This window comes from Danio rerio, chromosome 8 (genome assembly GCF_049306965.1).
Source record: "Danio rerio strain Tuebingen ecotype United States chromosome 8, GRCz12tu, whole genome shotgun sequence".
NCBI lineage: Eukaryota > Metazoa > Chordata > Actinopteri > Cypriniformes > Danionidae > Danio > Danio rerio.
This window is the reverse complement of record NC_133183.1, coordinates 29,448,399-29,474,659: the sequence shown is the minus strand read 5'-3', so window position 1 is coordinate 29,474,659 and position 26,261 is coordinate 29,448,399. Positions and strand designations below refer to the sequence as shown.

General features: G+C 35.4%; 1 protein-coding gene across 1 annotated transcript in view; it reads left to right on the top strand.

The window, feature by feature from the left end:
* Positions 1-21,698: 21,698 nt before the first annotated feature.
* tafa3b (TAFA chemokine like family member 3b) overlaps positions 21,699-26,261 on the top strand; it is a 154,058-nt gene continuing 149,495 nt past the window's right edge. The window contains exon 1 of the mRNA XM_005166972.6: positions 21,699-22,162. The gene's annotated coding sequence lies outside the window, so the exon portion shown is untranslated. The remainder of the gene's footprint in view (positions 22,163-26,261) is intronic.

Below are 26,261 nucleotides of genomic sequence, written 5' to 3'. Positions count from 1 at the left end.
ACTGGGTTATCAGAACCAAACATCAGGCCGACGTCAATGTCCAATGTAGGATTATTGGTCTATTGATGTTACAGCTTGACGTTGTATGGACGTTACCAATATTAAGTCTATCAGACATTGGATTTTGGTTGCCACACCTGACAAATAAATGTCAGTATTTGACATCAATATGATGTTTGTTTAAGATGTTGGCTCGACGTTGGATTTTGGTCACTTACCAACACGCCCTAAAATGAACAAAATATCAACGTCATTTCACATCGGTTTTGGATGTCAAAATAACATTGTCTTAGAAGCTTGTGACCTAAATCTAACCTAATATTAACATCTTTTGACGTTGTGTGTCTGCTGGGAATAACACAATAGCAAATGCATTTCTTGCACCCCTAAACTTTAAGCTATTCGCAAAACAGAAATAAATATATTTTCCATATTTTTAAGTATTTATCATGATCCAAATTATTATTTTCATTAATAATATAAATAACAGTAAAATAGAAATTTAATATCTTTTGTAGGATATAAACACGGTTAATAACAACATTTAACAAATAGTTACATTTAATTAATTAATTAATTAGTTACAAAGTAATTTTTTCGCTATTTTATTCTCGTAAGTACAAGGCTTTTTGCATAAAGCTCATCATAGTAATATGTATTTTCAAGTGACTGAATGTAAAAATTGCAATTTAGTTAGTGCTGAGCAATGATTAATGATGAATAGTCAAATCTTAAACAAAATGTTTTTTTTTTTTGTTTTTTTTTGTAGACGTGTGTGTATTATATTCCTTATGTACAGCTGAAGTCAGAATTATTAGCCCGCCTGAATTATTGGCCCCCCTGTTTATTTTTCTGTTTAATGAAGAGAAGATTATTTTTCAACAGATTTCTAAACATTATAGTTTTAATAACTCATTTCTAATAACTGATTTTTTTAAATCTTTGCTATGATGACAGTAAATAATATTTTAATAACAATGTTCAAAACACTTTTATACAGCTTGAAGTGACATTTAAAGGCTTAACTAGGTTAATTAGATTAACTAGGCTGGTTAGGGTAATTAGGCAAGTTATTGTATAACGATGGTTTGTTCTGTAGACTTTTGAAAAAAGTTAAAGATACTAATAATTGAAAAATTAAAAAAATTAAAAACGCTTTTATTCTAGCCGAAATAAAACAAATAAGACATTCTCCAGAAGAAAAAAATATTATCGACATACTGTGAAATTTTCCTTGCTCTTTTAAAAATAATTTGGGAAATATTTAAAAAAAAAAAAAAAATCAATGGGGGCTAATAATTCTGACTTCAACTGTACATGCATGTGTGTATTTTTATATGTATAATAAATATACACAGCACACACACATATATTATGTCAAAACAAACCTTTATTTTGGATGAAATTGATCTTTGCCCAGCACTAATTTTAATATGTACACAAATATAATTTCATTGACTCATATGCTGTTGCTTTTAACTGATATTTTTTGAGCATGTTGACCAAACTGATCTGAATGTTTCCCCTAACAAGCTGAGAGTTAAGATCATAACTTTTGTTATCTTAAAAGTCCCATGTTTCAACCAATTTATCCAATGAAATGGTCTGTTTGTCTTGATAATCCATCTGATCTCTGGATGAATGTGCTCTTTGTTTTAGATTCTTATAAGAAAATAAGTCCACTAGCATCTTCTTTTATTAAAAGCTGCCCATGTGAGTCCCACAGGAGAGAGAGTGTGTGTGTGTGTGTGTGTGTGTGTGTGTGTGTACGTTTCACCCCCCAGACTTTCAAATGCCTTCGCTTGATTTTATCCTGATAAGTACAAAAGCTGCTTTTGTGAAGAAAGCAGTGCGATAAACAGTGAGCGAGAGAGAGATTTGTCTTCCACCACAAGGCCACCAAAAACTTAATCCCAGATTTGAGTTGTTTTTTCCTGAAATGCTTTGGATTATGGAGAAACCGGAACGCAGAAACAGCCGCCTCGTGCCACAAGCTGGAGAACAAGAGACGGATTAGGTAAACGCGCAGAATGAGAGGATAAGGAGAAGAAGGGAGGATGCAGTGATGGAAGGATGAGACAATAGAAGGACGGATATATGAAAGGAACGATATTAGGAGATTAGTGTCTAAATGAAATTGAGTTTTGCGGTGGAAAGCCTGTGAGATGCAGGAATCATAACTAGGGAAAGGCAGCATCCTGAGCAATTGAACAGATAGTCTGCCATCATGTTATATTTGCTACAATCCAACCTCGCTACAATCCAACCCGCTCTTTAAGATCTCAAAATTCAGGGCTTCTGGTAGTACCCAGAATAGAAAGTCTACTAAAGGAGGTTGAGCCTTCTTATTTATGGCTCCTAAACTCTAAAATAGCCTTTCTGATAATGTCCGAGGCTCAGACACACTCTCTCACTTCAAAACTAGATTAAACACCTAACTTTTTAGTCTAGCATACACTCAATTCATCACATACTGTAACAGTATGATCCATAAATGTGCGCCACACAGGTGAGTAGGATTGACAAACCACCTGTGGGACACATTTTGTTAGAAATACTCATATGATTTACATGCTTGTTTCTATGCTTGTCTATATAACTATTACTTTCATTATAATATAGCACTTCATTCGTGCATCTCATTTAAATACACTATGAACATCAGCTATGCTAATTATTTTCTTTATTCCTTATTTCCACCTGGGATACTCATCCCGAGGCCTCTAGAGATTATGCAGTGTTACTGATGCAATTCAAGACCTGTGAAGAAATTATGTCAAGGTATCCACAATCCTGGACCAGGCCATATCCTGAGCTGATGCTGTGGTGGTCATGGAGGAGTGGAGTGCATGAGACTAATTCCTGAATGACAACAGTCACAGACGAGTCGTCGCATTGATTCCGTGGGCCAGCTTGACCTCCCGTCAGTGACCTACTCTCACCTGGAGTTCTCTACGATGGACGTCCAGTGTTCTCCAGCCTCCAGCGGTGTTTATCCTCAAATAAGCCTGGTTTCTCTCAATGTTTTTTTCCTCCACCTCGTCAATTGGTAAAGTTTTGTTCCTTGCCACTGTCCCCACCGGCTTGCTAAGTTGGGACTTGTGGAGCTGCGCATCAGTGGATTTGCTCTTCAGTGTTTGGATTTTCAGCAGTGAAAATTAAACCACACTGAACTGAACTAAACTGAACTTCAACTCTGAAATCTGGACTAACACAGTTTCAATTTACTAAAACTTCTATGTATCTACATTGTAAAAGCACTATATAAATAAACCTGAATTAAATTGAATATTTTATTTCTGGGTACAGATGCTATGTGGGGGGCCAAATTGACCCTATTTGGATTCCTAAGTCAATGTAAAATGTAAAATGAATAAAGTAAAAACAGTAAACATTTTACGTTAATGCCCCCCAATAAAACCTACAAAAACATGTTAACTATTTTTGATAGAATATTTAACACGTACATTTCTATTCTTCTTTAGATCACTTAAAATTTAAGAAACCAATATTTTTCTTAAAGAATATTTCACCGAAATGTTTTAGTTTGTTTGTTTTTGAGAACTGAGAAAACTGATATTTTGATCTGGTTGTTCATTAAACCACTTAGACAGAGATGCCCAAACTAGGGCCCGCGGGCCAAAGTTGGCCCATGGTAACCTTTGATTTGGCACACCATCCTATCTTAGAAGAGAGGCAGAATGATGTAGATGGTTTAGAGATTGTCATGTTTTCTTTGTTTGTTTAATTATTAAGCTACATTAATTAAATTAAATGTTTGGTAACACTTTGTTTTGATGGTCCATTTGAGTATTAGTAGACTGTCGATACTGCTCCTTCAACAGACATTTAACTGATTATAAGAAACTTTACAAGTACATGTCAACTTACACTAACCCTAACCCCAACCTAACAGTCTACTTATAATCTAATGAGAATAAGTTGGCATGTAGATGCAATGTAACTTAAATTCAACAAACGCCCATCAAAAAAAAAGTGTGACCAAATGTTTAAACTTAAATGCTGTAATTTAGTTTAAAATGTACAAACTGTCCCCCGACAGATAGTGGACAATGCTGAGACTTTGAGCAAATCAAGGCAAAGGCAGATTCTGCTTGACTAGTGTATTCAGCATTGAACTTCACTGTGTTTTAAATGTGAATGTTTATGTTTTTATTGCAATAAGTTATCATTTAAAAAGTTATACTGCATTAGTTAATCTAATTCAGAGTGATGTTTTTCCATTTATTTGTAATATGAAAGAAATTATGGCGACTTTAATGTAATCTAGTTTGGTATATTTTTCTTTGACCGGCAGCTGTCAGTAAAATTTGGTTTTTGGCACTTCATACGAAAAAATTTAGACACCCCTGAATTAAATTTTTAAAATAAATCGCAAAAGCAAAAGACCATTTGCAGTAAACTTTTACACAATTAGAAAAGTCTGAGACATCCTTTTTGGTGAATAAATCTCAGTATGTGATCCTGAGTCAAAGTGACTGAAAGTAAAAGCAAGTCATATTTCCACTTTTTTTTAAAATCCATTTGTCACATCAAGTCTGTGAACTACAAAAAGAAATATAACCAGTTAGGGCACCATTCTCTTTGTGCGGTTATAAAACATTTAACATTTACCCTAAAATATTAATATGAAGAGAAGCTTTTCCCTTCATGGTTCTCATACACTTTCTTTGACCATGCCAAAACCCTGCAGGCGCCTCCTGTTGGATTTCAGCACCACAGTGCAGTGGACAGCTCCAGCTCCTGACTCAGGAAGCCATGAATTACATGATCCTGATGCCAGAATAATTGGACATAAGCCTGGTATGCTGATGAATGTCTATCCTCCACAAATGCCCTTTTGTCAGGCAGATGTTGGCATGGTTTATACTGTCTGAGTGTGTCGATGTGTGTGTGTGAGCGGACAGGCTTTTTGAGGAGTCCCAGGAGACTTCACCTTTAGCTCAATGTGACTCACGCACAGCCATGTTCAGCCCAGAGTAAAATATTACTACACACAGCAAAGCGCCGTACACAACGCAGACATAAACAGACACGCAGATGCAGCTTTCATATGCTAATGCTGGTATTTTAGCAGTGCCAGTCTTCCCCACTTCTCTCTTTCTGTCTCTCTTTCTCTCTATCTGTATGTGTGTGTAAGAATGCCATTATGTCAGTTTTTGGAGGCGGTTTGTTGAATATCAAACAACATGAGTCATATAAATGGAGGGAAAGATGCTTTTGCTGTTTGTTAGAGCAGAAAGGAAGCATCTTGCATGCATGCAAACACACACACACACACACACACACACACACACACACACACACACACACACACACACACACAAACACAATGGTAGACATTCAGATTGTAGATGTGTTTTAAATTGTCACACCTTGTTAAATCATAGTGGATCACTGTGAAAATGGGACGAGATGAGGCAGAATATTAGCATGGATGAGTCTGCTGAAAGCATCACAATACAAAAGACAGAATGGTTGTCACTTGTAAAATTCTTAATTGAAAGTGATTAAATAGGCAAATTATATAGCATTTAAATGTTAATCATGATTAAAAAAATCATATTCTCTGAGTGAGAATTACCTGTATTAAACCCATTGGTATACAAATAATTTATTATCAGTTATTAATAATAAGTGATTATCATTTTTGTTGTTTAACTTTAGTGTAACTACATTTTCCAAATAGCTTGACAGTAGCTCAGTTGGTTATAAACTTAACTTATAAACTTTTTTTCTAGCAAATACCTTGACAATACACTGTTAACAACTTACTTCGCCAATAGCAGTAAATCAATTACAGCAAAAATACTGTATTTACATTTACATCATCATCTATCTTGCTGTACATGTATTTACCGTATTGCATTTTTACTGTAAAATATGCAGTAATTTTCACAATGCAACTTTAAACTACAATGACACTGCAAAACCAACGCAATCGCAAGGCAATTAGTAACTTTTTAAATCAGTGGCTAATTTGTATGAATTCATACAACCTCATTTGTACAATTTAATATGATTTGTTTATCCCCCAATCACGGTTTGGTTTAGGGGTGGTATTGGGTGCCACGCCTCCGGCTATCATACATTTTCGCTCAAATGTGAATTCATAAACTAACAAAATGCAGGGTTCCACACAATTTTATCATGTCGTCCCAACACAAATTAATTAAGTTACACTTTTAACAAGTTTATGTGGATTGAACATAAAAATTTTAGTTTAAGTTGTCTCAATAAAATCTCAAGACGTATGTTGTTTCAGCTCATTTTAAATAAGTAGTTTGAACGAGCAAAAATATATATATATATATTTTTGATTGTACAAATTAGCCACTAAGCTGACAAAACATCAAATAATTACATTTCCTCATGAGAGCAGGCTGGCATAACTGTGCTACAGTAAAATACAATATTACAGTTAAATACTGTGTAATTTACATAAATGTTAGAAGTGTAGCTATATCACATACAAAATGAGTGTTTTACAGGCATCTATTGGTATAGCTATATCCAAAATGCAATCCATAAAGTATTCTATATACTTTATTTTATTAACATTAAGTAAGAACATTGTGTGAGGGTTTAATATATTTCTTACCAAAGTGAAGTCATTAAAAAGTTATACTGCATTAGTTTATACAATTCAAAGTGATGTTTTTCTGTTTATTTTTTACAAATTATGAAAGAAATTAGGAAATTACCCATGGCAACTTTAATGTAATCTAGTTTGGCTAGAGCTTTTACTGTAAAATATACAAAAATTGTCACAATGCAACTTTTAAATACTATAACTTACTGCATAGCCAATGCAATCTCATGGCAATTTGTAACTTTTTGATTAAGTAACTAATTCGAGTTTGTACAACCTCATCCATACAATTTAGTACAATTTGCTTATTGCCCCAATGCCAGTTGAGTTTAGGGGTGAGGATAGGTGCCACGCCTCCTTTTTAAAATCGTACATTTTCGTTTGACTGAACCTGAATGTGAATTTATACGAATGAAACATTATACTGACAAAACGTAAAATACTTTTAAGTATGTTTCCTTGTGAGGTCAGACTGGCATAACTTTACTTTTTTTTCTTTTTCTTGAGGAGGTGCTAATTTGTTTAATCAAAATTACTTGCATTTTCTTAGTGCAATGGTACATTTGTTGCAATTTTGTACTTTGACTCTTGACAGCCTGTTGTGTGTAATAAAACATTAAGGTTTAACATCAAAAGCCTTGCACTGTTTTAAGTACTGAATATTTTATGTAAAACCTTCTTCATGAATACTTAATCACCTATTTGTAATATATGTTACTGTGAAAAAAGTTTGTTTTAATAAATGTACTCCTACTCTTAAGGTAGTAGCTTTTACAGAGTTCTCATTTAAAAGGGTAGTTTGACTGATGAGTAGTTTTAGAGCAGCATCTCCAGCACAGCATATTAATGCTTAAAACAGTCAAATTTAATGAAACCTGCTAGTTTATTTATAAGAAAACAACATAAATGAATGTTAAAAAAATTATAAAATTGACTTGCCCAAATGTTCAATTTATAGATAAATATAAATCAATAAATAATTCATGTTGCATGTTTTATCAAATTCGTCTTTAATAACAAAATTCTGTCCCAAAATTGGGTTGAATATGGGAAATGTATTTTAGAATAATTTTTGGTCACCAATATATCTATGAATATAAGTTAATAAAAGGTAATTTTTTAAATCTAAATTGACTTTTTTTCATCTAAAAAATACACAAGAAACTAACACAGTGCATGTAAAGCGTTTATAAATATTTATATTTCTTTAAAAATAATCAAACAAAAACTGGAGGGTTTAAAATGAAAATCTAAATATGCCTATAGGTGTAACTGAATAAGAGTTCAGTACATGGAAATGACATACCGTCATGTAGCCTAAATCTAGTGAGTGTAAGATCCTTGTGAAAAACAGGCCAGTCACAGACTGATGATCTAATCATTAATATGCATGTTCTCAGCAGCCTTTGATTAGCCACAATATTTCCTGGAGAGATTACAACAATTATAAATGTGCTCCCCCTCCTCCATTCCTCCTTATTTATTTACACACAATTCTGTAAAGACTATACGTTTATTCAGCACAAGGTTTGTTTGAATATTTTGATATGTAATATGAACTTTGTCAGGTAGGGTTTTGCTCACTTTGCAATGTTTATTCAAAAAATTCTAGTTTTAAATTTATAATTAATGGCGGGTTTACCTCAATACTCAGTTAAATGTGCTTATTGTGAAATTTCAGCTCAGCTGAAATTTTGAGTTATAGAATATTATCCATTCATTCATTTTCTTGTCGGCTTAGTCCCTTTATTAATCCGGGGTCGCCACAGCGGAATGAACCGGCAACTTATCCAGCAGGTTTTTACACAGGATGCCCTTCCAGCCGCAACCCATCTCTGGGAAACATCCACACACACATTCACACACTACAGGCAATTTAGCCAACCCAATTCACCTGTACTGCATGTCTTTGGACTGTGGGGGAAACCGGAGCACCCGGAGGAAACCCACGCAAAGGCAGGGAGAACATGCAAACTCCACATAGAAACACCAACTGAGCCAAGGTTCGAACCAGCGACCCAGCGACCCAGCGACCCAGCGACCTTCTTGCTGTGAGGCGACAGCACTACCTACTGCGCCACTGCATCGCCCCTATAGTATATCAATAAATAATTGACTATAAAAAAATAAATATAAAAAAAATAACTATAAAACTCATCTGTTTACGCAGAGGTTGATATTGATTCATACCTACGTTTTCATGTACGTTAAATCTACAAAATACAACTCTAAATCTTTTTTCGTATCATTTGTTGGGTATAAACTAGGTCTATATTTGATTCACAACACATAACAGAAAAGAGATAATAGAGGAGCAGACTTTTTAGTTAAAGATATGTCACTTGCTCCTGATTTGAACCTATTCTCATTTGACAACTCAGTTTGTTCAAATCTTTTTTGACAGCTAAGTATGATTCTTTTGCACGTGTATTTTAGAGTACCTCATGCTGTGTGAGCATCAGAGACATAAGCGGAGAGTAGAGCTCATTAATATTCATGACCTTTCCAAATAAGGTAAACACTGAGTTTTCATTCTAGGGACAATTTGTTAAGAATATAGATGGGCCTATAAAATCTTTTCTGGAGATTTTTTTGCCCTTTCCTAAGCCAAATGCCACTATGTAGATATCAGAGAATATTTTCAAACATGCATCTATGCATTCTATGACACTTTTAACAACAAAGTGTCAGTATGAAATATCCAGGCTAGTTGGCCATTTCTAATTATTTCAAGTTTCTTCAACTTTTTACTGGCAAAAAAAAAAAAAAAAAAAAAACTGCAATTCTTGTGGGTTTCTAAAGCTGTGTGTGCATTACTGCTCTTTATACGGCTGTTTTCTAATAGTGTGCTTTATCTTGACATGCACATGGTGACTGTCGACAGGACCTGGATATCATTACTAATGAGGGAAAAGAATGAGCGGAAAGGAACTCGGTGAACTCGTATGCTAAAATATGCTACCTTCCTGTAACTGATTTTAAAACATTAATGATCAGTTATCGGTCTGAAACACACACACACACACACACACATATAACATATTCTTTTCTTAAACACACACACACACACACACACAGACATAGGCTTTCAGTCTCAGATAAAATCGGTTACTTTAATGATAGCGTTTCAGTATCAGACTGTGCATGTGTGTTTGTGTGTGTGAATCATGAGATGCTGTTTATCTTGACAGCAACTGAAGTATCTGTCTGTGCATCACATCACATCATTCCTCTATTAAAGCACTCACTTGGCGCGCACACACATCTGTTTGGAAAGAACAGCTTTCTTGTGTGTGCTTTTACAAATGTTTGTGGTCTGTATAGAGTGAAGCCTGACCATAAAGCTTGAAATGTCCCGACCATCCTACAGGACAACTAATAGAAGACAATAATAACATCTTAATGGAGATATATTATGAGCAATAGAGTGCCTTATTTAATGTAATTCTATATACCCATAAATATTGTTTAGAAACAAATCCAGAAAAGCACACAACGTATAAGGAATATAGATTTTAATAAACATTCTGAAGCATCTAAACATACTTTTAACATAGACGGCTTTACAAAAATTTAAGAAACCCCAAGCTTAAATACACAAGATGGAAACAAGCAAGAGCAGGTAAACAATTAGGGAAAAAATAATTACAAGTTGTATTCCTATACCATTTTTCAAAGATTATATTGCTTTACATCATGCAGTGTTCTAATAATAAATCACACATCACAATAAATACCCCCCCCCCCCCCCCCACACACACACACACACTCACATTTTTATGTAATATTCTTATTACATATCTAAACTTCAGCTTCAGCTTCTTTACTCCACTGTGTTTTTGTTTGTGGGTGTGTGTTTAATACAAGGTGAGTATAAGACAGATGGCAGAAAGGGATGTGCTGAGGTTTGTTAAATTGTTCATGCCAACACTGGATTATTCTGGGCTGAGTTGCTAATGCTAACGAAGGTAAATTGCTAGACAATTGCTAACAATCTGTCCTGAAGCACCTCTCTGAAAACAACAAGGTATTAAAATAATGTCTAGAACCCTAAAACAGCCCTTGTTAGCTCTAATTTGATTCAGATTCTTGTTTTATATGGAACAAGCCTAGAAATCTCTTCTCTGAGAAATTAAGACATTTGAGTAAACACTTAAAGCTGAATAAAGAAACAATTGCCGAAGCACTTTCCGGCCCCATGTGTTTTCTTAATTATTGTGAGATATTGCTGGACGTGAAACCTGACAGCAGGATATTGGGAGATAGATAACTTTCAATGTAAGCAATTCGGTATACAAAACATCTTAAAATGAAAGCCATCACGAGTGTCTTTTCTGTTTTCTGTATTAGCTTAGTGTTTGATACTTTGTTAGTTTGGAGGTTAAACCAGTTCAATTTAACACCTGGAAATCAAAGCAATAACATTAATAAATAAACGAAACCTCTTGATTGGCCATCTGTTATTAGACATTATGTTCTTATTTATGTAAATGTGATGTTACTGACAGAGAACAGTCTGCTCATTACTAACAAACAATTCATTGTATGAAGTGCTTTACAAATGCAGACTTTTCAAAGCAATACAAAACGTTATATTTATTTTATTATTTGTAAACAAATTTATAGCTAGTCTACAAAACCTCAAATATGAGACTTGAATTTGATTTTGGAGCTCATCGTTCATTTATTGTTTGTATTGATGTATTATATTGAGTATGTTAAATATTTTTATTTTATTTATCAATACAACAGAAGAAACAAACAATCACAGAAACAATATCTAGCACACATGACATGTTATGGTTACATATTCAGTTAATAATGGACAATAACCTGACTTAACTGATGGTAAATGCAAGATGACAAGAAACTAAACCGGGCACAGGTGAACAAAATCCAAGAATTTATCAATAAACTAAGTAAACAAACAACCACGGATAGAATATCTAGCACACATGACATGTTAAGATTACCTATTCAGTCTATAATGGACAATACTCTGAATTAACTAATGATGATATGGAAACACAAGGTGAAAAGTACTAAACCAGGCACAGGTGAACACAATCAATGAACCATTGAGTAAACATACAGTATCTAAAACTGCTCGCCCATTCACCAATCCCTTTAACCCTTTATAGGGCATTGACTGAAATACGCATTGTTAAAAAACCCTGAAGTAGATTATTACAAGACTGATATACAATAAACATATTGTTATCAGTGTCAGTGAAGTTATTCAATTCAATTCACTTCACCTTTATTTCTATAGCGCTTTTACAATATAGATTGTGTCAAAGCAACTTCACATAGAAGATTTTAGTGATTTGAAACGGCGTCAGTTCAGTTTTCAGAGTTTAAGCTCTACAGGCCCTGAACCATGCAAGAAAGTGGCGACAGCGGCGAGGAAAAAAACTTCACCAATTGGCAGAAGTGAAGGATAAAAAACCTCGAGTGAAACAGACTTAGGTTGGCCCGACCATTTCTCCTCTTGTCAAACTTCTGGAATTTGGGAACATCTTGGGTTCCCAAGGTTATCATACATGGTTCTTTGCAAAATTGTCATCTTAATCATATGAATTTTTCAAACCTACCCAGTTAAAATATGTCCTGTTTGGCTTTATGAAAATTAGCCAAATTTATATATTATACACAACTAATCATAATAACAATATATCATTGGCCATTTGCTATATTGATTAAAATAATTTGGTTACTAATAGACTTTACAAATTTTATTTTATTTATTTATTTATTTTTTGCTCATTGAAACTACTTATTTATAATAAGCTGAAACAACACAATTCTTGAGATTTTATTGGGACAACTTAATTTTTACGTTCAATCCACATAAATTTGTTAAAAGTGTTTACTTAATCAATTTGTGTTGGGACAACATGAATGAATTGTGTGGAACCCTGCATTTTTTACAGTGTAGATTGTCAGGCTTTTCATTTACTTTTTCATTTTATTTAAAAATAAAGAATAAAAACACTATTGTCACATTTGTTTATTAATTATAACAGGAAATTCATTAATTCAATAAAATGAACAGAAAATTCATTAAAACGAATAAAAAAATATTCATGTAAATAATTGAAAAAAAAAAATCCAAACAAGAACAGATTAGATTTGAAAAAATACGTTATTTAAATATTATTTTTGGGGAGTTTCCAGTTAGTCCTCAAGCTGAGTATTGAGGTAAACCTGCCTTTAATTATAAATGTAAAACTAGAATTTTTGAGTAAACATTGTGAGCAAAACAAGTGAGCAAAACCCTACCTGTCAAAGTCCAAATTACATATTATATATTACATATGGACATAAGTTCATATTACTTTCACACTACAGATATTTAGAGTTTATAGAATATGCTTTTTTAGCAGTTGCAAAATTGTTTCATCAGAATATACCTTCTCAAATGAGTATGCGTTTTCAGATATACAGAATTTTTCACTTAGAATTCAGACAGCAGTGAAACTGCACTAATCTAATGTGTATGGCTATAAAGAATGAATATAAAGAGCAATAAAGCTATAAACACACTAAATTGTAGATAGGGAGCATTTCCACGCAGCTCATAAATAACTAACACAGTACAATCTTAACATTTAAAGAGCAGAAACCAAACATGACACTGTACTGTCACTTCTGATCATTTTAATGATCAAAATAAATCTTTAGAAGCTGAAAGTATGCATGTCAGTACATGTGAAGATTCTGAATTTTGTCATAAATCTTTTAACAGTTTGTATGCACACCACATTAATTAAATCTCAAAGCAACAGATTTGATTGATCTCACACTTTCACTTGCATGCTCTGAAGAGCAAGTGGTGGGGCTGCTTGGCTTAGGTGTAAGAATACAATAATTGGTGACACCGAGGAAGGTTTTCACAACAACACTGCTTGAATTATTAATTGCGCAAAGAACTTTTCTCCCCTTCCTCCCTTTAAACTCATTGATTGGGCTGAAGCAGAAATACAATCCTGCTTTTCATAGGTTTCTCTTCATTCAGCTCAGGAGATTTACGGGTTGTTCTCACCAAGGACGATAACTAGAAATATATTAAAAGTTTTAAAACTTGGGTTTCTGTGGGATTCATTTCAAATGAGATGTTACTTCAAAAGATCCTCAAAAACAGACAAAAAAAGGTTGTTATTGACAAACTCTTATTAAGCTGAATTAAATCCACTCTGAACCGACTTGACAACATTGATGTCAGTGTTTCCAAACTGTTCTGGAAAGTTCCTCTTTTAACAATATGTAAAATAAAGGTTAGGCAATTAATATTAAGAAAATCTTCAGTAAAATATATCTGGACTGTAATAATCATGGAACGTTTTTGTAATGAAAGCTTTGGTAATGCAATTAACATGGGGACCATTTCTCACATGTTTATTAACTTGCATATAACTACTAATAAAGCACATATTAATGTCTTACTATGCATGATTTTATTCACACCTTAATCAAATGCCATTATTTAAATGTTTTGGGGTTTAAAATTATTCTGAACTAAATTGAGCTATAATAGTCAACGGGTCTTGTGATATGTTTTTTACCACAGTAAAGCTTGTCTGAAACAATCTAAATTGTGATTAACTTATTTTATGGGCAAGACTCCTGAGTCACTAACTGCTATAAGAAAATAAGCAATAGAATGTTTGATTTAATTGTGTTGTATTATTTGTTTATACTGGTGTAAAACCCTTTGGTCAACCTTGGTTGTAGGAAGATGCTATATCAATAGGGATTGATTGATTTATTTATTTATTGATTGATTGATTAATTGATTGATCGATTAACTGATTGGTTGATAAATTGAATTCAGCAGTAAAACTATGAATTACAAAACATTTTAAGTAGCTTTAACTAATTATTGTCTGGTAACAGTTTTTTTAACATAATTTTAAAAATATATATGAGCAATATCACACGAGTGTCATATGGCTGTACAGACCGAGTGCCTTTGTGTCTCACCAGTTACAATATACAGCCATATCACACTGCTACGAGTGTGATATTGCGTTTATACAACAGTACGACACAATCGTGTATATGAAAAGAAAATGAAACATGGAGAGTTTAAAAACCGTTTTGAATGAGGAACTACTTTCTTCCACAATTCCTTCACATTTGGAGCTGACCGTCAGAACAGCAGAATCCGTTGCTACTTCACAAATATCATTTTAGAGCTAGTATTTGAATGATTCTAATGTTTAAAGTGATGAGAAAACAGGTCATTTTTGCTCACATTTTAAGATTATAAGGTTGAACAGCATGGATTGCCAGCAATCTACAGAGATTTCTCTGTTGCAATTGGGAATTTACAATAATTAACCCTGAAAAAGCAGGAGCAAAGCAAACACTACCAGTTTCTGTGGTATAAATACAGCACTGCAAAATACAAAAGAAAGTGATAAACTCAGAATGTCACTTACCTGCCTTATAATGATTTGTTCAGCTGTTGAAACTTGCACTGAGAAAATGCTGTTTTTCTCTTTTAAGGACTTTTTATGCAGTCTCTGTCATCTTATGGCGGAACGTCATACGTAACTTTCTTTAGTCTAGAAGTCTGCATTTCTGCAGCTTTACCGCAGGAGCCATAGGACCTGACTAGTTTTCTTTTGGCGCAGGAATAAATTTCCGAATAAAGCGCGGGAGTGGTCGGAAACTGGTGTATTTTTGGACAGGAGCAGGTGATCTAACAATATCGCTCCCGACTCCTGAGCGCGCGAGGACGCGTGTGTATGTGTGTAAATGAGACAGCGTGATGCTGCATTTAGCTTGTTTGTTGCTGTATGTGTATGTGTGTGTGCGCGAATGAGAGGTTTGTGTGTGTATGTGTGTGTGTGTTTATACAGAGAGTTTGTAATAGGCTGTCTGGACTATATAGCTGGGTGGTTTTCGGTTTTGTTCTCCTCTCGCTCATTAGCGGGATTGGGCGTGGCGGGTAGAAAACGGAGCGGGTCGGGCAGCGGGACAACGAATGCTAAACATAAGCGGGAGCGGTCGGGTTCGAACTAAAACCTGGCGGGTGCAGGCGGGAGCGGGATTCAAAATTTAGTCCTGCGCAGATTTCTTTGGTCTGTTCAGGCTAATGGAGGCCGATGCACGGACTCCGATGGTCTAAAATTATAAACATTTTAAAATAGGCACTATCCTTATAAATAAACTGCATAGTTACAATGTAAACAACCACACTCTAAACTAAAAAAGCCACAAAGGTACATTATGTTGTACAATAGCAGCAATATTAGAGTGTCCTCTGCTTGTTGCTGTCTGTGGGCGGAGTAATACACATGGGCGAAGAGGCGGTACGAGTGCTTTTATTTGCAGAATATTGCATAACTATTAGCCAGTCAGATTCAGCAAAACTATTGTATATATACTTACATTTTTTATTGATGGTCAAATCTTAACTATATAATGATATTGGCTAAATCTATGTTTATTAGCCCAGTCAAAGTTAGTCATTCTGAATGTTAATTGGATTTGAAAATAACCCTTCATTTATTGCAGATTTTTAAGCTCAAGCAATACTGGTGGTTCAGCTTTAATATTTTTATTATTCCAACGTTTTATTAAAATGCTTTATTACAATATGTGGAGTGTGCGAATAATTAATATGTCAACTAAAATCTGATAAGAAATGCAATTTTAAGCAGCATAACAAGCTGTTTTGTACAGCTAAAAATAGCTGGAAGCAGATGACACCAGCCAGACACATTCGATTTATAAATGGCTGTGCCCGCTCTTTTGTGAAAAATGAGAGGAAGTACTTCAGAAATAAAGGTGCCTTGACATTAAGCAAAAATTGCATAACACCGATAATTTGGTAATAAAAGCATATGACTGAAATTGCAGGTGAACTACTTAAACACTCTTTTAAAGATTTTTAAACTTGAATGAATCTAAATTAAAGAAAATATTCATTTATTTTTGTGATTTCTCTCTATTCGTCTGACTTTAGTTATCCCAACATGCATAGAATTATTATTGCTGTTTATATGATTAGTTTAAGTACGCAAGTCATCAAATTACTGTAATGAAACCGCCTGAAAGTGAGCTGACAAACAGCTTTGGTCTTATTATTTGTGTCATGAAGTACATGAAGGCAGAAGGCTGGCTCAGAGAGTTTGCGTGGTTAATTAATTGCATGTGTAGCTCTTGATTTGAAGTGTCTATATTGGCGCAGAGGTGTTGTGGATGGCAGTTTGACCCTGATGAGTGTTGACAGAGGGGTTGACACACCACCATCAACACCATCCTTTACTGTCTGACTGCAGGGGTTAAACTGTCTACGATGACATTTTCACTCTCCGTTTGTCCTTTTGCTTAAATTAAAGGTCTGAAAGAGTGAGTTTGACAAACGTTTGTGGAAAAATATATGCATGAAACTAAAATGTAATTTAAAAGTCAAGTTTAGTTTGGACTCTGGTTAGTTTCCATTGACTCTTGTATCATTTGTATCTTCTTTTATTTCCTTTCTGTTGCCATGTTTGATTACTTCCACCTGACTCTTATTTTGTTCATTTATTATACTGTGTTAGTAATCCTCGGTTTAATGGTTCATTCTGGACTCTAATGTTATCCTGTTTCTCCGAATCTCTCTGGGTGTCAGGTTTTTACTTGTTTAATAACACACTGTTGTGCATAGGGAAATGCATGATGGCTCAATGGTTATAACTGTCGCCTGACAGCAAGAAGGTCACCGGATTGAGTCCTGGCTGGGACAGGAGGCCTTTCTGTGTGGAGTTTGCATGTTCTCCGGTTTCCTTCACATCAAAGACATGCAGTATGTGAATCAAACTAAATTGGCCATAGCCCATAATGAATGAATGTGGGTGTTTCTCATACATTTGGAAAGCCATTAGCCACATAAAACCTATGCCATAGTAATTGGCAGTTCATTCCACTGTGGTGACCCCTGGAAAATCAGTGATTACTAGGGCCAGACAGATTCTACAGACATTATTTGCTATTTCTGCGAAGAATTGTGTAAAAAAATTGCGAATTTATGTGGAATGATTTTGGGAGTAGCATAACTAAATTTTAATAAATGAAATGAAAAATAATACCTTTTTAATTTTTATTTAATGTTCACAGTGCAAACCAAACTAGATCCACTTATTTGGTATAACAAAGCAAGTCTCATATAATGTTTCTACAAAAAGACAAAGAATATTACTTTACAAACTGTATTGTAATGAAATCATATGAACATTTTCATATTAGTCAATAATATTACTGAAATTAATTTAAAAACTGATCAAAAATAAATTTACACCTATTTACAAAAGTCAATAAATAGACTGAATAGGCCAGGGGTCATCAAACTTGTTCCTGGAGGGTCGGTGTCCTGCAGATTTTTGCTCTAACCCTAATCAAACACACCTGAACAAGCTAATCAAGGTCTTACTAGGTATACTTGAAACACCCAGGCAGGTGTGTTGAGGCAAGTTGGAGCTAAACCCTGCAGGGACACCGGCCCTCCAGGACCGAGATTGGTGACCCCTGGAATAGGCTAAATATCTGCAGAAGTCTGCGGAATTCTGCATGCACAGGTTCCATATGGGCCCAGGGATCACTTTTAAGTTTGATTTGATTCCTGACTGGGATTTGATTAGATATTTGTCAAGACACTTCTATACAGTTTAAAGTGACATTTAAAGGCTTAACTGGGTTAATTAGGTTAACTAGGCAGGTTAGAGTAATTAGGCAAGTTATTGTATAACGATGGTTTGTTCTGTAGACTGTCGAAAAAATGTATAACTTAAAGGGGCTAATAATATTGACCTTAAAATGGTTCATAAAAAAATTTATTCTAGCCCAAATAAACCAAATAAGACTTTCCCCAGACTATTATCAGACATACTGTGAAAACTACTATAGTAGGTACAAAATGTATTCAAACCCTCTTAAATTGTTCACTCTTTGTTTTCTTGCAGCCATTTGCTAAAATCATTTAAGTTCTCAAGTTTTTTTCTGTTAATACGGGTGCTGTGTATACATTATTGAGGAGAAAATTAATTTGATTTTAGCTGAGTTATATACAGCTCTGAGTTATATTTTAGCTCTGATTTTAGCAGAGTTATATATAGTATGTACAGACTGGCCACTTTACTAGGTACACCTTACTAGGACTTACTAGTACCGGGTTGGATTTTTGGTTCGTATCGACATGATAGCGTTTAGATTTGTGTAGATTTGCCCATTCCACCACATCCCAAAGGTGCTTTATTGAATTGAGATCTGGTGACTGTGGAGGCCATTTGAGTACAGTAAACTAGTTGTCATGGTCGAAAACCAGTCTGAGATTATTCGCGCTCTATGACATGGCGTGTTATCCTGCTGGGAGTGGCTATTAGAAGATGGATACACTGTGATCCTTAAGGCACAAACATGGTCAGCAACAATACTCAGGTAGGCTGTGGCATCGACACGATGCTCAATTGCTACTAATGGCCTCAAAGCATGCCAAGAAAATATCCCCCACACTATTACACCACCACCAGCAGCCTGAACCGTTGATACAAGGCTGGATGGATCCATGCTTTTATGGTGTTGATGCCAAATTCTAATTCTATCATCCGAATGTCGCAGCAGAAATCGAGACTCATCAGACCAGGCGATGTTTTACCAATCTTCTACTGTCAAGTTTTGGTGAGCCTTTGAGAGTTTTAGCTTCAGTTTTCTGTTCTTAGCTGGCAGGAAACTAACCAGGCATAAAAGAACAACAAGTTAGCTATTGATTGCACCATATTGATCATAATGATATTTTTGTATGTTGATCCAAAGCTGGCCTCAATCTCTGTCAATCTTTTCATGTTGTTATCATGCTATACTGTATGTCTGTCTGTCCTGCCCCAGACACAGCTGTTAGCCAGCCCGACACCCCCTGTTAGCCTTTAGCCCAGTTGTGTCTGTCTAGCCACACTCCTGCTGTGAAACAGTCTAATGCAGAGCAAACAAACATGTCAACAAACACACACACACACGCACACACACACGTTCACATCATTCTGTATGATAGCAGACGCCACTCACATCGCATATCAACATAAAAACAGAGATCTGTTTTGGTCTGGCGAGATTTATAGGCTTTAAACTATGGCTGACACTTCATTTTTTCTCTCAGATTCAGGTATTCTCAGAGGCTCCACATGAGAGATCAGCCCATAAAACCCACTTTGACTCAACAGATGGATTTGATTTTATTGCTGATCTGAGACCTTCTAGCCTCATCTAATGCTGTTACAGGAAGAGCATCTCCAACTGATCTCAAATCAGACTACAGCCTCATGGGAAGAGACGGCGAGTGAGAGAAGAGATGGTTGGATGTCTCTGAAAAGCTTCACTTTGAAGTGTAATGGAGAGCATTAGTTACTTTCAGGTGTAATAAACTCAGGCCGAATGTATCGACAACAGCAAGTGCCTTTTGAAAGGCTTTTAACAATGTCTGCCAAATGTCTCGCTGTTTTCTCCTCGTATCTTTCTTACACTTCCTCACCGAACATTTCTATGACTCCAGTGGCAACTTGTCCACCCTACACACTGCAAGCATTATAAATCACTTAAAAAGTCCAACACATGTATCATTCTTGGTGACTTCTATATTGAATTTCAGCTGTGGAGGAGGCACTCGGATGATCAAGCCAAGCGTACTCTATCTTCATCATCTGAAGGGGGGTTATTTTATCAAATGCCTCTTTGGTGCCAAAATGAGACCCTAGCGCAAAAAGTGCACTACATGTTGAAGACATTGAGCTTTATTCAGTGGAAATCATTTCAAATTGTACATTAAAACAGCCATGTAGTGACCCTCAGTTTAAAAAAAAAAAAAACTAGGAAGAAATTAGATTCACAGGTGACTTACGACTGGGCGATCCCATATTATGCAGCTTAGGATCAAATAGAAAAGCAGGAGAACAATGTATTGTGTGTGATCTGTATGTTTTGGTAATGTCAAATACCTTTTTTTGGAGTATTTTCTTACAACACTTTCAGTAAAAACCACGTGTTAGACAGGTGCAGATTAACCAATAAGCTTGCAAGCCGGTTAGGGCAAATCTGAGGGCCTCCAATAAATATCTAGACGTATAAATTATACCTATAAACTATATAGTTTTCTACTGTATTTTGAATGATTCACTCACCTGGTGAGAGTTAAAGATATTTTGAAATACTATTTTAATGTAATTAAATATTATTTAATATACAATCGAATATAATATTATAATAATAATGGAAAGTTATGTAATAATATTAAAATATCACAAAATAAAATATCCATCATGGAGCAAAATTTATACAAAATACATGTTAATTTATTTTAGTTGTAAATTTATTTTAAGAAAACTAATAATTTAAAATGTAGATTGCATTCATTTAAAATGTCGAAAAGAAGATTGAGTGATGTATAAAATAACAGCAATATAATTAAAAATTAAATAAATATAGACAGGGTGCATTTCAGGACTTGGACCCTATGGCTGGAATTAGTTAGGGCCTCAAGATCACTAAATCTGCCCCTGATGTTAGATCAGTGGCAGATGTAGCTGAACTTTTTTTTTTTGGTAAAAAGTAAAGTAAAAAAAATTTAAATAAAATTCTACCAATGCTCTGAAAATTAGTTGCAGTTTCAATGTAACATAATCCCCAACATGTTTTAAGAGACCATAAAATAAACTGATTCCAGAAATATTTTTTTAAAAGTCACCTTTTAAATCAATATTTATAAATAAGATAAATTCTCAATCAGTGACTCTTTCAGCGGGTAATATTGTTGTTTTTTCACCATCTTTATAAGTCATATGCACACCTGAAGTTTATTTGGGCGTTTAGAGGCAGGTTTAGACGAGTCTTAAGGCTACTCAGGTGGCCCTGTGCATTTAGATGGCAGAATTAATGCAAGTCAGGTGAACCTGTAAAATATTCAGAAACAACGTGAGCTCAGAAAGAGAAGAAGCTGCAGGACAGCTGTCACAAACGCCGCTGAGTGGCGCTGATTCACCGCTCATTGCGTTTCTTCAGAACATCCCTGGAGAGCACAGGGATCGAGTCAGCGCAGCGCAGCTCCAGACCTTTGCCTTCAGCACCGGCAGATCCTGCACAGAGCGCGAACGCGTCTCCAGCTCGGACAAACACTAGGAAAACAAGCCCAAGGGGATACTACGCGAGATGAGGGCTCCGTTACAAACATCTGTGTGATTTTTAAACCAGGAGCGAAATCGTTGATGTGAAGTTTCACGCAGCTCTCCGTTGAGTTGAGATGAAGATCTGAGCCGCTGTGAGAGAAGGAACTTTGCGTCTTCGCGCACCCGGACGCCCTGCGGGGACATCGGGCGCTTCAGTGATAAGAGGACTGAACTTCTTTTCTGTATTTGGGGCTTTCTAGCTTACTCTGACAGAGTAGACACAGAAGGGATCCTTTGGTGCGGATTGTTGAAGCATCTCCAGTTCGTGGATGGAATAAATCATAATGGAAGGGCAATGAGACCTCTTTCTGCTGCTGGGCAATAATCCGGACTACCGCGCCAACAGGTATGGGGCTTTTTTATTTACGTGGTTTAATTCTTATTTCCACGCGTACTTAACATTTAATTTTTTTACAACGGATTGAGCGGTGTTTGTTATATCAATGAGTTGAATATCATTGATCCGTTGAGTAAAATAAACTGGTATTGGTCTGTTTTAGTGATCCATGACAGTTGCTTAGTGAGTCATGCATTCTGATCGTGACCGGACGCGGGTCAATGAAACTTAATAGGCAGTCTACAGCCTGGGTGTAAACCTGAGAATCGTCCTGGGAGCTATAAAGCTGGGCTATTTTGTATCAAGCGGGGTAAAGAAATAATACTATAGAGTAAAAAGGGGCAACGAGTGTGGGGAGTTTTTGCGTGTGTGCGCGAGCGGGAGAGCGAGGGTGTGTATTCGTGTTAACGGTGTTTCGTCTTCTTATTAACGCGTTAGCAGTGTATGGCATGTAAAAGTCAGGCTTACTCATGTAAAATCAGCTTTGTCCGGATGGAAAGGGCGCAAAACAGAGGAAGGTGTCTGTGCTCCTGGCGCACAGAGCTGGCACGCGCATCTGGGATGCGCCGTCACGGGCACAGATCACCAACTCCTTCAATTCCAAATATTTTTTTCTGAGAGGCCATTTTTGCCTAATCAGTTCCTTTGCTTTCATTAGTCACAAAGTCGGCATTGTTTTTAAATATAAATATATGACATATTTTTATAATGTCTTATTGTTATGCCTTATTAGGCCAATAGTCTAAAACATTCATCTTCGTTCAGTGTTTCATACTCTTCTGATTTACCTCATAAAATGACAAGAACCCAAATAGGTCTATATTTACTGAAACACAAAATAAAAATAGCCTTATAACATTTATGTACCCTAGTTTGATTGTCATTCAATGTCGATTAATTATCAATAAAGTGTTTTATTTTTCTTTCAGATGAATCATTAAATTTATTCCCTGGCTCACCTTGAAAAAGACATTTACAACCCAAATAGGCCTGTATTTTACTATTACATTAAACAACACAGATTTGCAAGGGTAAAATAGAGTTTGATAGCATAAATACTTATTGAGTTCACAAAGTGACCTAAAATGAAGAATTACCTAAAACATGAACTGTTTTTAGTAAAAAACTAAAGTATGAATCCAGTGCGATTTGATTTTAATTTATACCTACAAAACAAGTTGTATGTGCTAAATTGAGAAGAAATCACCTTGTTCCAGTTTTCTAGTTTTTAATACCAGTTATTTGTAAATTTTTGAAAAACCATCACATTTTTTTTTTTACTTTTTTTAGATACTTCTTAGAGTAGCTGTAAAACCCAACAGTTGACTTTATCAAATGAAATGAGTTAGCTCAATTCACTGAAAGTTAATTCTGTTAATTTGAAAAGAGTTTTGAACTCAGTGTGAAGGTAGAGTTAATTAAATATCTCATTACTTCAACTTAAATGGAGCAAGCTCACAGTACTCAAATAGATTTGTTTTTTTTTAACTCAAATGGTTTGTAGCAATCAGTTTCCTCAAACAGTTTGAGTTGCCTTAACTTATTGGGTTTTACAGTACTCGCATGGTTTGAGTTCTCTTCATTTATTGGGTTTTACTGTGCACAAATTTCTTTATTTACTCAAATAGATTAAGTTCACAGAACTCACAAGGATTAGTTGAACTTAAATGGTTTGTTGCAATCAGTTTCCTCAACTTTTTGAGTTTCCTTAACTTTTTGTGATTTAAATTGTACATTTCATAGAGTTTGGACTGAACAAATCTTTATTCTTGAGTGAATCATTCAAATTGGTTGTGATCCAGCTCACTCGTTCATTAAAATTGACAAAAATCAGACTTGACTGTACAACCTGGGAGTCAATCCATAAAAGTACAATAATGCTTCACACAAACTTCATAACTTTCTCCCTTTCAAATAGTTCTTGCAGTAAATTGCACCAAATAAGATAAAACACTTTATAAATCCTCCACATCACCCTGGGAGATAGAGAGAGAGAGTGAAATGGAGAACAGCGGCAAAAAATGAAAACTGCAGAATGCGGCCATATGAATTTGCAGTTGCAAACTATAATTTCCGCAGTAATTGCATTGCCTTGGCTGATGTGGTTGGCTGATATAACTCCCTTCAGGCCACAGTGCGCCGTTATTCTCCTGCTAACAGAGCTGGTTATGTGTTCGCTATGAGGGAGGATGTTGTCGGGAGCAAAAGGCTTAGGAACACACAGATGCCCCGCTGATACTGGCTGCTGAAATAATCCTTTGTGAATCACCACTGAATGTAGTAGTTTATTTGATTTGGCTCTGTTGTGTGCAGGTCCTGGATCCGCCGTTAGTGCAAGAGTGCTTTAACCCGAGCACTGCGTGTGTCTACTGTACTGATACACTCTTACTGGTTGGATCTGAAAGCCGTTGCCAGTGTAAATGGTTGAAGGGGAAATAGCGGTGTGTCTGTCAAAAGCAGAGATCTGCCCATCCTGATACCCAGAGCAAGTTTTAATTAGCCTGTAGATTTCAGGTAAGAGAGAAGCCCTCAGTAAAAATGATTTACTAATCAGAATAGTGAGGCAGGGACCAAGAAAGAGAGAGAATGTGCTAATTGTTTTTTGACTTGTAAAGTCTGAGGTGGAACATTTGCAGTTTATTCCTGCACCTGCTAATTTTGAGATTTTGGCTTTTCATAAAGTGCTTTTTCCCACCCAAAATACACCTTTAATCATTTCTTTTGTTACGCTTTATCAATTTGTGTCTCTAGATTTCCATTACATACGATTTTTAAAGCCTGTTTTGTCAGAATGAGTTTTATTTCTGTGTGTTTGTGTTTGTAAAGATGTTTAGCTGCATTCACGTGTGTGTGTGTGTGTGTGTGTGTTTTCACAGGCTGTTAAGTGTGACAAATAACTGTTGCTTGTTGGAATGTCTGATGTCTGGGTCAGAGAGGGAATCTCAGGTTTCTGCAGCTGGTTTAGGTTTCAGTTAAAATGATTCGAGTGTGGTCAGCTGACTAGACCCTGTTCATTCAGTCCTGCTGATTTATCTAGTGTGATGTGAATAATTCATCAAAGCTCACAGAGAACCAGTGTGTGTAATTATGTTTGTGCAATTGTGTGTGCGAGACTGTGTGCGGCAGAAGACAATTGTTAATTTGCAACACGAATAAATCCGATAGCCATTTTCATAAATCTTTTTTTTTTTGGTAAATTAATTTTTCATATATATATATATATATATATATATATATATATATATATATATATATATATATATATATATATGAATAAAGGTAAAAGACTGTCACCTTTAGCAGTCATTTTATTTTAAAGCAATGTTAGCTTTTGTGATTGCAGGGCTACTTTGTTTACATTCATTGCTAGAAAACCGTTACTGAAGCTCCAAAATGGCCTCTTGATCACAGATTTATTCTACTTATCTATTGTTTTCATTCAGAAAATACACACACACATACTATATGGGACAAACTGTTTCTGGTGGAAACAATCGATAGACAGTCACAGCATTTATAATTTATGTAGCTTCTTCAGAATGCACGTCATGTGATGATTGCTTGTGAACTAATGTGTAGTCTGGCAAAATTGATACTAAAGACTCATAGTCAACTAAACTGCATAATCTGACACAGTGACTGCCACAACCTACAATTATAATCATGTATTATGATTGAGGCTTTATGAAACTTAAGTGTGTTGCTCAGGAATAAACATTAGGGTGCTTTTACATCTGTGGTTCTGTTCGTTTGGTCCGGACCAAGGGCAGCAAATGATACATTGTAGCATTTTCTACTGTTTTTGGGTGCCTTTTCACACCACGCTGATTGCTTTGGTCCAAACCAGTTGAAAAGAACTAAAATGCAGTCATGTGACAAAATTCACAGCACTCACTGGCCAAATGTTATTGAACGTATTTCCCAAACTGCTTTTTGATTGGTCAGAATTAACATGTGGGAAAATACCAATGGAACTCCTGCAAGCAGGCACAAAATGTAGCTTTTTACTGTAGACTGATTGTGATGGCTGATTTTATCCCTGATCATAGTACACTATATAGTTTGTATACATCAAACTATACATTTTAAGAATGAAGCGCGGCTGGAA